The sequence below is a fragment of the Suricata suricatta genome, chromosome 10, assembly GCF_006229205.1.
Source record: "Suricata suricatta isolate VVHF042 chromosome 10, meerkat_22Aug2017_6uvM2_HiC, whole genome shotgun sequence".
In the NCBI taxonomy this organism is placed as follows: Eukaryota; Metazoa; Chordata; class Mammalia; order Carnivora; family Herpestidae; genus Suricata; species Suricata suricatta.
Window position 1 is genome coordinate 60,283,885 of NC_043709.1, and position 15,888 is coordinate 60,299,772.

Genomic DNA, 15,888 nt, shown 5'->3' on the forward strand with positions numbered 1-15,888 from the left:
GATGAATCTCACAAATTAAATGTTGAGTAAAAAATGTAAGATACAAAAGAATGCACACAGTTCAAGTATACTTATGAAAGATTCAAAAAAAGGCAAAATGGTATTGTTTAAGGACGCGTACATTGGAACCAAAACCATAATGAAAAACCAGAAAATTATTATTACAAAATACAGGACAGTTACCTTTGGAAAAAGGACACAATTGTGGTCAAAAAGGGACATAACATTGGCCAGTCTGGGTGGCTCAGTCAGTTAACTGTCTGACTCTTGATTTCAGCTTGGGTCACGATCTCGTGTTCATGAGTTCGAACCCCACATCAGGCTCTGCACTGATAGTACAGAGCCTGCTTGGGACTCTCTCTCTCCCTCTGTCTGCCCTGGCTTCTATCTCTCTCTCTCTCTCTTAAAAAATTGGGGGACAGGCAGGGGGTTCTGGGGTCCTAGCTAAGTTCTTTTTTTTAAATAAATGGTGGTTGCATGGGCATTTCTAGGTGCCACATTATTCATTAAAAGGCACAAACATTCTTTATACACTCTTATGAATATGTGTCATTAACAATTTAAACATAAAAAAGATTTAATTAGGTTACATATGTGAAGTGATTAATAAACATTTGCTGTTGTACCCATTCTTTCCCATCTCTAGTTCAGAAATGGTCATGCTCTCCTTTCCTTACCTCACAGAAGATATGTGGATGTGTGCTTAGTAGGTGTTCCCTCACTACCTACTATGTGCTGCATCCTGTACTAGGGAAAGGTGAATACACACATCCCTATCAAAGACAGCTCCTGCTTTTCAAACCATCAACTTCTCTTCCACATACCTGGGTTACATGTTAACTCCTCAAAAATAAAATTACAAACAGGGACTTGTGTCCAGAAGGAAATCCCCACCTCAAATCACCCATCCCCATCCCTACCAACCAACTGCATTGCTGCCCCAGGCCATAGGTATCAAATCTATTCATTCTGCCACAGACACACCACATGCAGACCACAGCACATCGCCACACCCTCAACATGGCAGAGGAAAAAAGAGCTATGACAAAAAAAATCTCCCCAGTGTCTGTACCAGCCCCCTACTAATCCCTTCCCACCCCAACCCCACCAACCCAGCTTAAGGGCATGAAATACATTATGACCCTGGGCCTTCGTTTACATGTAACAAACAGAGGTCAATTTATTTCTAAATCACTTTTTTTACGGCTCTATTGAACTATTTGCCACATTATTTATACGTTAATGGGCCAGGCCCCTCTGGGAAGCTCCCCATCTAATAAATAACGTGCCAAATCATTAAGCAAGGTGATAAAATCAAAGCCATTTAAAAATACATCAACCTGCGTTCCCTTCCAGTGAAATAAGCTCCAGGGGACCAGAGAAGGGAAGGGGGAGAAAACATCTTCTATTACTGAGTTTTGTCAGGTGTAGGTTTTTTTGCCGTTTTTTTTTTTTTTCTGGGCTTGAGATAAAAATCAGAGCTGGGAGATCTAGCTAATCTGACTCCTTACCCACACCACCAGCAGCTAGGGTGAGAGGGAGTGGGTAGTATTACAATAGTGATGGTTGAAAGTGAGCTTCAGGCAAGAGGAAGCAAGGGCACAAGACTCCACCTCCCACCTGCCACTTGGGGGTATTGAGGGCAGGCAGGGAAGTCCAACTGAGCAAAAGAAGTTCTATCCTCTGACTGAGAGTTTGAGAGTTAAAGAGGAAACCCATGGACACCTGCGTGGCTCAGTCAGTTAAGCAACTGACTTCAGCTCAGGTCATGATCTCGTGGTTTGTTAGTTCAAGCCCCATATCCAGCTCTGTGCTGACAGCTCAGAGCCTGGAACCTGTTTCAGATTCTGTGTCTCCCTCTCTCTCTGCCCCTCCCTCACTCACACTGTGTCTCTGTCTCTGTCTCTCTCAAAAATAAAATAAACATTAAAAATTTTTATTAATTTTAATGTTTATTTTATTTTTGAGAGAGAGAGGCAGAGAGACAGAGCGTGAGCAGAGGAGGGGCAGAGAGAGAGGGAGACACAGAATCAGAAGTGGACTCCAGGCTCTGAGCTGCCAACACAGAGCCTGATGCAGGGCTTGAACCCAGGATCATGAGATCATGACCTGAGCTGAAGCTGGACACCACCCAGGTGCCCTCCAGCAGTCTATTCTTATCTTGAAACTCCCTGTGAGTAGATCCCTGCCATGGGCTCTATAAGGAATGATCCAGATAGAGCATCCCATGATGGATGGGAGAAATAAGATCTCCTCCTCAGGACTCTGACCCAGGCTGAAAACCTAAGCAGCAATGCAAATGAAGGAGGTTCAGGTTGAGTATTTAAGCAGAGAGGGCATGTAGAGCAAAGAATTTACCTGTGGGGTTGGGGAGGTTTAAATAACTACGTAAGACCTAAGTAAACAAACCAAACTTGTTTACTTTAATCCTTACAAAAGCCTTGAAAGATAACTTACAGATTCAGAGAAATTAAGAGATTTAATCAAGTTCACACAGCATGTGAGTAGAGGGCCAGGGTTTGAATTCAAATCTGTTTGTCTAAACAAGGCTATATTCTTTTTATTAAGTTATCATGCCAATTATCATAAGCTTTGAGTTAAGTTCTTAAGGAAGAGACACATATAGATAAACTAAGAGAGTAGAGGAAGCATCGTTGCCAAATAAAATAGAGGACATGCCTGTGTTGCATGAGGTATTACATGAGACACACTAAAAATTATTTGTTGTTTATCTGAAATTCAAATTTAATTAGCATCCTGCATTTTTATTTGCTAAATCTGTCAACCCCTAAGGCAAGCAATTCTTAAACCTTAAAGCAAAGCAAATGGCTTGGGTGAAGGCTCAGAAGTGAAGGGAAATAAGGTTTGCAGAGAAGATAAGCAATAGATTTGCTAACTGGTACAAGTAGTTCCATACTGGGAAGTCAGACGCTCGGGAGATGACAATCAGAGTGAGCTTTGAGAAAGGCCTTGAAGAAGGGAAACTTTAGACTTTATAACTTTAAACTTTAGTCTTTGGTTCAAAGCCATAAACTTTGAGAAATAGTTCCATGGAATTGAGAACTACAGGGTGCTTGTATGGCTCAGTCAGTTAAGCGTCTGACCCTTGATTTCAGCTGAAATCATGATCTCATGGTTAGTGAGTTCGAGCCTTGCAGGAGATTCTGTGCTGACAGCACGGAGCCTACTTGGGATTCTCTCACTCTCTTTCTCTCTCTCTGCCCCTCCCTTGCTCATATTCTCTCTTTCAAAATAAATAAATAAATTGAAAAAAAATTTTTTAAGATTTTCTCTCTCTGTTCTTCTGCCCCTCCCCCACTAATGTGCGCTCACCCTCTCTCCCTCTCAAAAAAAAAAAACCATTTAGAACTGGAAGAGTCTCCGTTTGTAATAACATAATGCCATTTATTTGTAAGTATTTTACAGTTTTCAAAGCAACTTTAACATGCATTATTTAATTTGATCCTCGCTACCCCTGCAGGGTGTACAAAATGGGTGTTCTTCCCACTGGCTGATCTCCATCCTCCCCTCCACTACCAACATCCTGAAAGGCACTACCCACCACCACTCTACCTCTCTCCCAAAACTGTCTTCACAGGGTTGCCAGTGACCTATGCAATGGCTTCTTTTCAGTCTTTGCTCCACTTTACCCTGTTTGGCATTCAACACTGTCAACAACCCCCTCTATCTATGAAACTCTTCATCTCTTGCTCTCCTCCTACCACTTGGATCACTCTCTCAGGCTCTTTCTCTCCTCTCTCATCCTTCCAGCCCCCACTAAGTAGTAGATACTCCCAACTTTCCATCTTTGGTCTTCTCCTTGGGTGATTTCATCCACTCGAGTTTCAATCACTGGATATGTGTTGATGGCTCCCAAATATACATCCTCCACTAGTTCTAGACCCTAGATTGAGACTTTATTTTATTTTTAGATTTTTATTTTTTAAGTAATTTCTACACCCAACATGGGCCTCAAACTGACAACTCCGAGATCAAGAGTCACATGTTTCTACCAACTGAGCCAGAGGAGCCCCAAGATTGGGATTTTAAATGCTCTCCTATTCCAAGGCATCCTCCTACTGCCACCAAATCCAGCCATCTTACTCAATTAATGAATAGTTCTCCCATTACTTACATGATGAGCTCCAACTCTTTAGCAGGTTTTTGCATAGTTCATATAGTTAGGGTAAAATTTGGTTGAGATCAGGAGGTTGGCAAGCTTTTTCTGTAAAAGACCAAACAATAAATATTTGAGGCTTTGCAAGTTGCGTATGATCTCTGTTGCACATTCTTCTTTGTTTTGTTTTGTTTTTTTAAAATATAACCCTTTAAAAATGTAAAACACAGAAGCATCTGAGTGTGTCAGTCGGTTGAGCGTCTGACTCTTGGTTTTGGCTCAGGTCAAGATCTCATGAGATCCAGCCCCGCCCAAGTCAGGCTCTGTGCTCACAGCCCTGAGCCTGTTTGGGATTCTATCACTCTGCCTCCGCCTCTCCCTGGCTCCTCTGTGAGTGCCTGCACATGCTCCCTCTCTCTCTCTCACTCTCTCTCAAAATAAATAAATAAACTTTAAAATAAATAAATAAAATGTAAACAAACAAAACAACAACAAAAAACATTCTCAGCTTGAAAGTTGAACAAGAACAGGCCTTGGGTCATAGTTTGCCAACCTGTAATTTGGAGCCAGGCCTCCTGATTCCCCATCTTGTTCTGTTTTCCTTGCTTTGGGAATTTAAAAACTTACATGTATGGAGTATTTACAGTTTAAAAAAATGCCTTTTGCACACATTACTTATTTGGTCTCTCTTCTTTGGACCCCAGGGAATTTTATCTGTGCCTCTCTCATGGTGCACATTCTAGCTCACAATTATTATTCTACTAGGCTATTTTTGAGTAAATGATTATGGTTCAGTCATTTTTTTTAATATTCCATTGGGCAACTAGCCCAATGTGTTATTCATAGCACACACTTTCAAATGCTTGTAGAATGAATTAATGACCTAATTTGAAATTTTTTATTTATATAGGAAAAGTGAAGAAGGCTCTGAAAGCAAACCCTCGTTCAGATGGCTGTTGCTGATCCAGACTTCAAGGATGGCCACGGGGATTAGAAGAAATGGAAAGGATCGGAGAAATCCCACAACATACAGGTCTCTGCTTCTCCCACTGGGAGTTCCATCTGTCCAAGAGGTGAACTGTCTAAGATTTTCTAAGAGTAAACCCAAGCTGTCTGGGAGCTATAACTGCCCATAAGGGTTTCAACTACTTCACCTGAGCACCAAGAGGCCTCCAGGCCTGACTGGAATGAAATCAGAGAATCAGAAGGGACTTTTGAGGTTCAGCTTCTGGGCTCTGGCTACAGTCAACTTCCAGGCAACTGGCTGAGACAGCAGAGCTGTGACACAGCTCCTGTCAAGTCAGTAGAAAATTAAATAAATTTTGGGGGACTTCCTAATGCACCATTAAAAAATTTTTTTAATGTTTTTTATTTATTTTTGAGAGACAGAGAGAGAGAGAGACAGTGTGAGCAGGGGAGGGTCAGAGAGGGAGGGAGACACGGAATCTGAAGCAGAGTCCAAGATCTGAGTTGTTAGCACAGAGCCTGACGTGGGGCTCAAACCCACAAACCATGAGATCATGACCTGAGCCGAAGCTGGCGCTTAACCAACTGAGCCACCCAGGCGCCCCAATACACCATTTTTTTTAATCTTCCAAAAATGTGTTCCTGCCTTTAGAATTGCCTTAGGGATTATGTCTGGCTGAGAAATAAAGGAGAAGGCAGCCTTGAATAGGAAAGGATACTAGATGAGAGTTGACACTATTCCTGTAGCTCATCTGAGGCCTGGAGTTTAGGGTAAAATCACTGTATTTTAATATCAGGGCTTCAATAAATACTTGTTAATAAAATGATTGATCTACTTTTTTCATGAATCTTGTTCTCCTATACTTTCTGCCTTTTTCTATTAGCTTGTGCATTTGGAAGGGGCTAACAAAGAAGAATTCCAGACATCTGAGCTTGGGGACTTCTGGAGGCACAATTGGTAGACTACAGTAGAAGCCTCAAGGCTGAGACACTTTCACCAGAAATGCCTAGGTCTAGTGCAACTACTGACCTCAGTGGAATGGGGGCAGAGGTGCCTCTGCTGATGGCCATCAGTCAAGGTGCACTTGGAGCCTACAGGACACAGGGCCCACACCCACCAAGTCTGCCCATTGCTCACACTCAGCTCTTTGCACAAGGAGCACAAAGATGTGTCAATACAATATCTGTCTGCTAACCCCCCTTTTTTCTTGTGGAAGGAAGGTAACTCCTATGATTCATAGAACTGTTTTAAGCAAATGTCCTGCCTATTCAGGAAATAACTCTGACAGTTCGTGACAACATGACTCAGAGAATGGTTGATATAGGGAAGTAGTAAACAAAGTGTAGAGTCTTAGTATATACATTCAGTATGTAATATGGGCCAACAGCATGCTCATCACTTGGGAGCTTATTAAAAAGTGCAGAATTTTGAGCCCCATCACAGTTTTACTGAATGAGAATGTGCATTTTAACAAGACTCTCTTATTAAGATTTAAGAGAAACTGGTGTCTTGGATAAGGCTCTGTTGTTACTTAAAAGTCATGTGACCTTGGACAAGTATTTGACTTCTTCATAGCTCAATTTCCTCATCTGTAAAGTTAGGATCATGATAATATCTCCTCATACCAATGTTGTGAGACCTTAGGTAACACATGTAAAGTACTTAAGATTGTACCTGGCACCTGGCAGGCATGTAATAAATGTTAACCATTATCACTGTTCCCTTTGTTGCACTCCTCAAATCCTACTAAGGGGAACTGGCTGAACTTAAGGTAACAGGTGGAGGAAAAGAAGGGAATTATTAGTCTGTGTGTATGGTGGGATGGAGAAAAGGACCCTGAAAACAAGAGGCATAACCTTTTTGATTGCTAATGAAGGAGTCAATTGTAGGAGCATTAGGCCAAATTTGGAGTATCTAAGGCTCCAGGAGAGTGGATGGTCCTTCATATGATGGATTTATTAACATTTCTTATGGCCAGGCCCTCTGCTGGGTACCGGAAATAGAGTGGTGAATGAGACAGACAAAGCTCCAGCCCAGAAATAGAGAAATAGAGAAATAGAGAAGGCCTGAAGTGTCTACTAACAGTGAAGGCCTATTGACATTATGTTACTGTGGCCCGTTTAAGTTATGGGGCCTTGGAAATTGGGTTTGGCCCTCTCCCCAGATCTTGTTAACCTGATGGTCTCCCCAAACTGACTTTCTTCCATGTCTCATGGGCAGCAAGTTAAGGCAGTTCTGTAGCTCACGTTGGCCATAGCTGCTGCTGAGCTGAACACATCAAGAGTGAGAACCAGTCTTAGATGCCACTTGTCCACAGAGTCTCAGTTTCTGGAATGATCTTCCTAAAACACAAACCTGATCTCCATTTAGAACCTCTAATGGTACACAAGGCCATTCACACTTTAGCCCCAAACTATCTGGCAGCCTCATCACAAATTATTACCTGTCCCTGGTATGCACCTGTTAATTACAAGAGCGGTTAAAAACTGGGGGTCTGTTCAGAACCAGACTTCCAATCCAAGCTTTCTTGCTCACTGTATATGTGAAACTGGATGAGTTATTCAACCTAAGCCTCAGGTTTTGCATCTGTTAATGAAATAATAAAAAAATAGCCAATACTGGGGTGTCTGTGTGGCTCAGTCAGTTAAGTATCTGACTTTTGATTTTGGCCCAGGTCATGATCTCATGGCCGTGAGATCGAGCCCCCCATCAGGCTCCGTGCTGAGTGTGGAACCTGCTCAAGATTCATTCCTTCTCCTTCTGCCCCTCCCCCACTTACACATATGTGTGTGTGTGTTCTCTCTCTCTGTCTCAAAAAATAAAAATCAAATTTAAAAAAATAACCAGTATGACTCCAATCAAGCACTGTTCTAAGTACTTTCCATCTACTAATTCAACTTAACCTTCACAACAACACTACCTCATAGTGTTGCAAAGATTAAGTGAGCTGACACACACAAGTGTCTGGAACAATGCATGACCTGAAGAGATATTAGCTATTATTGTTATTGGTATTAATATCACAAAACAAACAAGTTTAGCATGTCTTCATGCCTTTAATAGTTCCCTCTCTGTGGCATGACCAGCTCTCCTTCTCTGTGCTACAAATTCCTAGTGTTCCTCCAAAAAACCCAGCTTTTTGAGCTTCCATATACAGACTAAATCATGACTTCCACACATGTCCTCACAGCACTCTAAATAGACATTCTTGTGTCTCACCTGTCCTAGTGCATTGAAGGTCATGTTTGTATATCAGTCCCCACCACTAGACCATGGACTTCTCAGCAGTAAGATCCCATCTTATTTACTTTATATCACTATGGCTGACTCTAACATATGGAACATAGTAGGTACCAAGTAAATGTTTGTTGAAGGAATAAATGAAGGTCTCACTGAATAGTTGAAAACTTTTCAGGAAAGGGCCTAAATTGAAGAATTTCAGAGAGAAGTAGGGGTGGGGAGAAAACAATCTGCACATCTTCTGCCTTGCATCCCTCACCCCTAGGGCAGCAAAGCCATTCACCAGCACAGGCTCCCTCACTGTCACTGGATTGATTGCACCTCCCCACCAAGAACACTCCCTGGTACCCTCTTGCTGTAGACACACCACTCGCCTCTGGCAGTGACAGAAATTCAGAGGATTACATCATTTGTTACAACAAAATGGTTATTATAGTAATAAGTATAATTAGCATTAGACAATTACAATAATAACACATTTCCTTGCTGCAGAGGTACTTTTTTAAAAAACAGGTTTATTTAATGCCCCCCTCACACACCCCCAAGAGAAAACAACTCTTTTCATGAAGGGCAGAGGCCTCTTTCATTCTGCTGAGATGCTATCTTAATGAAGGAACATTATTGACAAACCCCATAAAATGGGAGCAGATTCCCTTGGAGCAAAATCTCCTTTGCTCTCCCTCTCTCTAGTTTCTCGGGGGAAAAGAAAACCTTGTGCCTCTCTTTCGAGGGATTAGAACAGGTTGAAGGATAGAAAAGATGAAACCAGGAAGAGGCAAAAGAAGAGAAAAATCTTCTCAAGCAGCTAGACCTTAAAGTCTGTTGTTGGCTATCTCCCACCCCTCCTTCCTGGTTGGGTAGCCCAGGAGGGGAGACAGGCTATTTATTCATAGTGGTGAAGGGGTGTTTTAGGTAGTTTTCCAAGCTCCATAGGCACAAGGGGCGCCTAGGGTGAGATGCCACACAGGAAGAGATCGCAACTGGATAAAGATCAGGGCATGCATTTCACTCCTTATGGCCATACCCACATTAGATGCTTCTACAAAATCTAGTTAGGCATTTCCTGCTTTTTCCAAAAAGATATGGGAAGTTTATGATTAAATGCAAAGCAAGGGGCACCTGGGTGGCTCAAATGGTAAACATCCACCTCTTGATTTCAGCTCAGGTCATAATCTCACTGTTCATGAGTTCAAGCCCCGATTCAGGCTCTGCGCTGATGGTGTGGAGTCTGTTTGTGATTCTCTCTCTCTCCCTCACTCTCTGTCTCTTCAGCACTCTCTCCCACACACACACACACAACAAATAAACTTTATAAAATGCAAAGCAAGATTTTAAAGTTAGATGAGAAAATCAGGATATTTCACAAGTGTATTGACCTAATACATAAGTGCATGTGCACTTTCCATGCATATATATAAATGTAGATACCCACCAGATACACACATAGACACTCACCCCATACACAGTATGCTCTCTATAGTTAGTGAATTAATGAAACAAACTCACCCCTAAAGACAAAGAAATATAAAAGTAAGTAACTCAAATAGATACAGCCTATGATATAGACCTGTTAATACATATACACATGGACCCAATAGGTATGTGAACACAGTCCTCATGTATATAAAATTGTCCAATATCCATACATACATGGAGTGCGCCCACCATTTTATACACACACACACACACATAAAATTAAGCCTCACCCTTTTACACTAGACACAGACCTAGACATATAAGCACTCTGCAAACCCCTATATACATATAAAACATGGTCACATTCAACAGATACGTGGAAGTACATTCACATAAACACACATTCACACACATAGACAGGCGCATACAGGCTCAAAACACGTGCACTCACACACAAACAGAATATAAATCAAATAAGAACAGCCATAAAGATAAGCGTCTCTGCTCATCGCTCTTATCTTTTCTAAATGACAGTGCCCAGAGGCATGAACTTAATCTAGGGCTCTAGCCCATCACACTCAAAGCAAGAGAAGGCAAAAAAGGTTTGGGCCACCCACTAGGGAATCCATCTCCAGGGTCATCCACGTATGTGTGTGTTTTGTTCAAACACCCCGGGATTTCCACTTTACCTCAGATTGCTGGGAGTGAAATGTGTTGACCTACTTTCCCAGGTGCTCCAGAAAAAGCTCCCATTTCCCCTCCTTGACATCCAGTGTCTGGTCTGTTTCATCAAACATTCCCAGATGAACTGTCTTTCCTTCTCTGAATTATCAGCCAAGGAGGTTGCCCCATCAACCATAGATACACCTACCCCACAAGAGGAGAATATCTTGTTTCCTCTTTTGATATCAGTGCTGCTCTCTACCAATATTTCCCTTAAGACATTCAGAGCACACAGAACAACCATGTCTTCTTTCCACAAATAGTTTTCCTTTTCTGTAATGTCTAAAATGCATTTATTTCAGCTGTCTTAGTTACATATTGGTTTAATGTGTTATTCCATTATTTGTGTGCCCTTTATGAGTATGTCAAGATACCTATCTTAGATTTTAGGTCTCTGATTCTTAGAATATTGAGGCTGTCTGTGGATGTCTTTGCACAGTGCTGACACTGTTGGGTATTTTCATTCTGTTTCCACTCTATCTTTAAATGGGCCCTGTCTTGGGTGTTTCAGGAAGATATACAGAGAAAAAGAGATATAACATCCATCTTAGAGGTTCTCAGACTGACCATAGGAACAAACATTAAGAAAGAAATGGCATAATAAAGAAAAAAAGTTCTATTATATCAGAGCTAGAAAAAGATTGGGAGATGATTTAAGTCAGACTCCTCATTTTCCAAGAAGAGGAATGGAGGTGCAGAGGGACTGACTTGCCCAGAGTCACCTAGAAAAGTAAGTGGCGGAAAGCAAAACAATTCCAGGTTCCTGTCTCCTAGTCCAATATTCCTTCCCCAGTGTCAGCATTTCCCAAACTGAATTTCAGAAAATGCAAATGGCCCCAAACCTGATAAGAGGTTTTTCTTTCAAAGGGGTTCTGTGGTCTAATGGTATCGCGTATCATGTCCCCTGTTGGCAATTCAAAATGAATATTAATATGTTAAAGGTTCTGAGATACCCTGAAGTTTAAAATTTTGGTTTGTCTAGGCCCATGTTTCCCAAACTGAGCTGATCATGTGATTTTTTTAAAAGAAACCCCTATTAACATGCACCTTCTGAGAATTATACAGTTTAGGAAACACAACAATGGGGAGGGTCTGAGTTGAGAGGCAATGAGCTGAACAGAGATGTGAGCATAAGACAGTGTCCTTTTTTGTAGAGGAAAATGTGAAGCAGGTTTCTAGGAAAAGCAAAGTGGGAATATCCCAAGAGGTAGAAATGATGCCACCAAAGGCTTACTGAAAGAAGATGGTTAGGGTTCATAAACCAAATTCCCCCAATGGTGGAAAAGGAGACAAAAGATGTCACTATTACTAACTACTACTACTATTATTACAAGATGCTAGGAAAGGGGGACTTTCAAATAATTTAGTCAAAGGTAGAAGCATCAGCATTTTTCCAAAGCAGGAACCAGCAAGACCCCATCACGAGAAAAGAGAGCCTCTTTTCATAGTAGGCATTCAACAAATATTTGTTGAATGAATGAATCTATGGAACAAGCCTATTTGCCTCAAGCAATGGAGAGAGCCCAAGCCTAGCAAATTTGAAGTTACTGATAGTCTGATAGTCTTCTGCACCTCTAGGGAGTATTAATTTTCAAAGGGAAGGAGGAGTAGGAAGGAATACATGACCAGAGACTCATAAGCACAGACTGTCTTATTACCATAGGGTCTGAGGGACTTTTCCTGCCAAAACCCAGCAGTAGAACTGAGTGCAGTTGTAGAGGGAATGAGTCAGGTTGAGCTGTTTGTTTGTTCTCCAGGGCAGGGACCTGCAAGAGTCAATAAACATACTGGAGCCTCTTTGACTGGGCCTTGGAGCAAGAGATCAGCTTGTTTGTTCTAGAGAATTTGAACTTGGGTCAAAATGGCTCTCAGGGCCTCCCTTCCCTGAGGTGGAGACCTCCAGGCAGCAACTGAGGTCATCCACTGGGCAGCCAGGTGCTCCACCTAACAATGCCTTCCACATGGGAGGTCCCTTTCACCAAGCTGTTTTTTTCTTTTCTTCGTAGCACACAATGGAGGCGCCAATCTGCCACCTACTAGTTGCAGAATGTCTTATTCCCTAACAGAGGCCACAGAATTGGTAACAGCATCAGGCTAAGTCTCTGGCATATCCACGTTGGTGCACAAGATTACAGAATCCCAGGACTAAGAATAACCTTAAGAAGTCATTTCAAATACCTCCCTGTCTCTAGCATACCCACTTACCTCGAAGGCCGTCTCATTTCCTTCTTCCCTCTTCCCAAATACAGAAGGAATTTAACTTTCTCAGATTGTCCAATCCCAACTGTCAGGCAACAGGAGAAGATCCCCCCTGTGCATTCCAGGCCTTGCCATTAGGAAGCTCCTAATCTGAGTTTGTTGGTAGAACATAAATTTTTATAAACTTCTTTCAAAATGCTTACTAAACAACAAAACAGCAAGCACAAACCAACAACTGGGGTGAAAAGAAGAAGAGCCAAGAGGATGGGTGGGGAGGGCTTCCTGGAAGAGGGAGTAGGAAATTGGGCTGGAGAAGAAAGGGGCAGACGGGAGAGAAAAGTGAAGGCATCTTGGTCTGAGGAGGGGAAGTGGCTGAGGGATGTTTCAGAGGCCAGAAAAGGTGTTTCATGGACAGGAGGCCGGAATAGAAGGGGACAGAAAAGAACTGAGTGGAAGGAAGTTGACAGAGGAGTCTTGCCAGTAAAGACAGAGTCCAAATGTGACAGGTAGTAGCATGCCACAGTATTAAAAGTCTTGAGCTATGACTCAAAAGATGTGTGTTCTAGTCTTGGGTCTACCACTATCTCAGGTACCACAGGCCTCAGTCTTCCCATCTGTAAAACAAGGCCATTGGATCAGAGGACCTAGAGAGAGGGTCCCCTGCAGTTTGAAAACTCTTGATGCTAAGATACAAGAGCCAGTAAGTGCCATGGTGGTTCCTCTACAAATCCATTTAATATCTTTCCCTTATACAAGACAAGTCTAAGTTCCCTTTATCTCTGAGACTGAATTACAACTTGAGCATATTTACTACGTCAAAGATTAATCCTCTAAACCCGGCAAGCTCTCTGGTTGAGCAGCAAGGAAATATCTCTATAAAAAGAATAGACTCTATAAATTATTGGTCACTTACCTAGGGTTGTTACTAAATTATTTTTAAAGGATATATATTCTGCTCCTACACTCTCACTTCTGTCTCTCTCAGACTAATTGCTTCCTGAACTAGGAAGGGTGTCCAGGCAGAGACCTGGGAAGTTTGATATATTCCGGATCCTTCAACTGCTGAGATTCTAGATGATAAATAAACTGCACAGTGGAAATTGAATCAACCTATTCACAGACTAGAAGGGAGCAAAAGGGTAAGTCATTGAAAGTGCCCTCTTCCCTGCCCCCACCCTGCTTCTAAGCATTCCTACACAGTATAACACTTCAATTGGCTTTAATTGAGAAAGTGTCAGCTTCTACCTCAGGACTTATCATATTGGATTGTAAGTGGTTATTTTTTCTGCCCACCCCCTAGACTGTAAGCTCCCTGCTGGCTTATTCATCTTCAAATACAACCAAGCATGGTGACTAGCACCTGGTTAGTACTTGTGTATATGACTGTTCAGTGCATGAATGCATAGATAAAGACATGGTAATCTAATTGAGAAAGACTTTCTAGTGTCTAGCCTTAGTCTTATGCTACCAACCACTCACCCCCTTCTGCCTTCTGGGCCAGCAAAGGATACCCCTTGCACCTGAGTTAGATGTGTACCCTTCATCCCCATACTCCATGCACACCTCCATCGAAGCTCTGACCATGCTATAAGTACTGGCTTACTTGCCCATCTTCCCACCAACCTCAAAGCATCTAAAAGGTAGTGATCTTGCCTTACTCATGTATGCCTCCCTTGTCCGGATTAGTAGCAATTACAAAGAAGGCAGTTTGTTTACTGAATCCAAGAAGCATACTAGCTTATCTTTCCAATGTTATGACCAAAGAAAGAATCCTTTAGGAGGATGTCACAGGTCAATCTCCATGACAAAAGATATACCCATAACATTATGTCTACTTGACCAAAGAAGAGGCTTGCGGAAGCAACCACATGGATACTCTAATTCTCTAAACACGCTTCAGAAAAACATTCTAAAAAAAAAAAAAATGAAAGGAAAACAAACATAGTCTACATGGGTTAAATTATCTAGGTAACTATTCACCTCTAGCACCTTGGATTATTTTTTTATTTTTTGAGAGACAGAGAGAGTGCAAGCAGGGAAGGGGCAGAGAAAGAGAGGATCTTAGGCAGGCTGTGCTCTGACAACAGAGATCACAATGCAGGGCTCCAACTCATGAATTGTGAGATGATGACCTGAGTTGAAGTTGGACGCTTAACCAACTGAACTACCCAAGTGCCACAGCACCTTGGCTCTTGGGCCTGATTCATGGGGTGTCATGAAATTGTTATAAAAGCAGAGGGAATCACTGGGAGAGACTGAATATGAGCTAATTAATGGATCAGAAGACTGAGATGACAAGACTCTTGATGATCCATAATGGGATCCATTCTCCCAAGTTGCTCTACGTCTCCATCTTACCCACCTCTACACAAGGGCCATTTTACTCTAAGAATGACCTCCTCCTTTGCATACCTGCCTCCTCCATGACCACCACCCCCATGCCCTTCCCCACATATAGCTATTTGGAGATTAGCCAAGCTATGTACCGCTCATCCAGTTCTGGACCTTCTGTCACTCACTGTCTACCTCTGGAGATGGCAGTCTGTCTGCTCTCAGTAGAAGGGCACCTGGAATAGAAATCACCTTATCCTCCTTTTGAATTTTGCTCCCAGAAGTTGTTCATGGTAGGAAAGCACAGACTGCCTGAAGAGGACAGCCATCAGATGGCTCCATTCCCCGCATCACAGAGTCTGCGATGGGCTCCTCTCCACAATAAAGTTATGGAGCAGGAGTTATGGCTTTCCTTGTAAAAAGTCATTATAATTATGAAAAATGTTTATGGCTCTTTCCACCATTTAGGCAAAGCCTCTGGCTGTCCCGATGAGCAAAGATTTAAGATCCTGTTCTCCATAAAGATGGCTAGATAGCCCCAGAGATAGATGTGTTAACGCCTAATTGGTCATTGTTGAGTCATCGAATCTGTTTCAGGCAGCAGAACTGGACAGTCCTGACCGATAAGGGAGGGCGGCAAACAGCTCAGGAGGAGGGCGGCAGGGGGTCACTGCAGTGAGCCCTCTTTCTGTACTGTCCACCCCCTTTCACTGTTCCCTTGCACAGGGCTCCTAATAGCGGTAGATTCCTCAGTCTCTCAGAAGGAGGAGCCCCATCGACATTCCTGCAAGGCAATGCTTCCCCAAGTCTACTCCTAATCTCTCAGGTTGGAAGTCCAGCTGCCTCTGCTCTGGCCTCAAGGAAGGCCAGCATTCTCCTTTTCTCAACACTTTAA

General features: G+C 42.4%; 1 long non-coding RNA gene across 1 annotated transcript in view; it reads right to left on the reverse strand.

The window, feature by feature from the left end:
* LOC115304825 overlaps positions 1-15,324 on the reverse strand; it is a 48,970-nt gene extending 33,646 nt beyond the window's left edge. The window contains exons 1-2 of the long non-coding RNA XR_003914628.1: positions 15,246-15,324; positions 4,136-4,225 (exon numbers count right to left, since the gene is read on the reverse strand). This is a non-coding gene — a long non-coding RNA (uncharacterized LOC115304825). The remainder of the gene's footprint in view (positions 1-4,135; positions 4,226-15,245) is intronic.
* Positions 15,325-15,888: the final 564 nt, after the last annotated feature.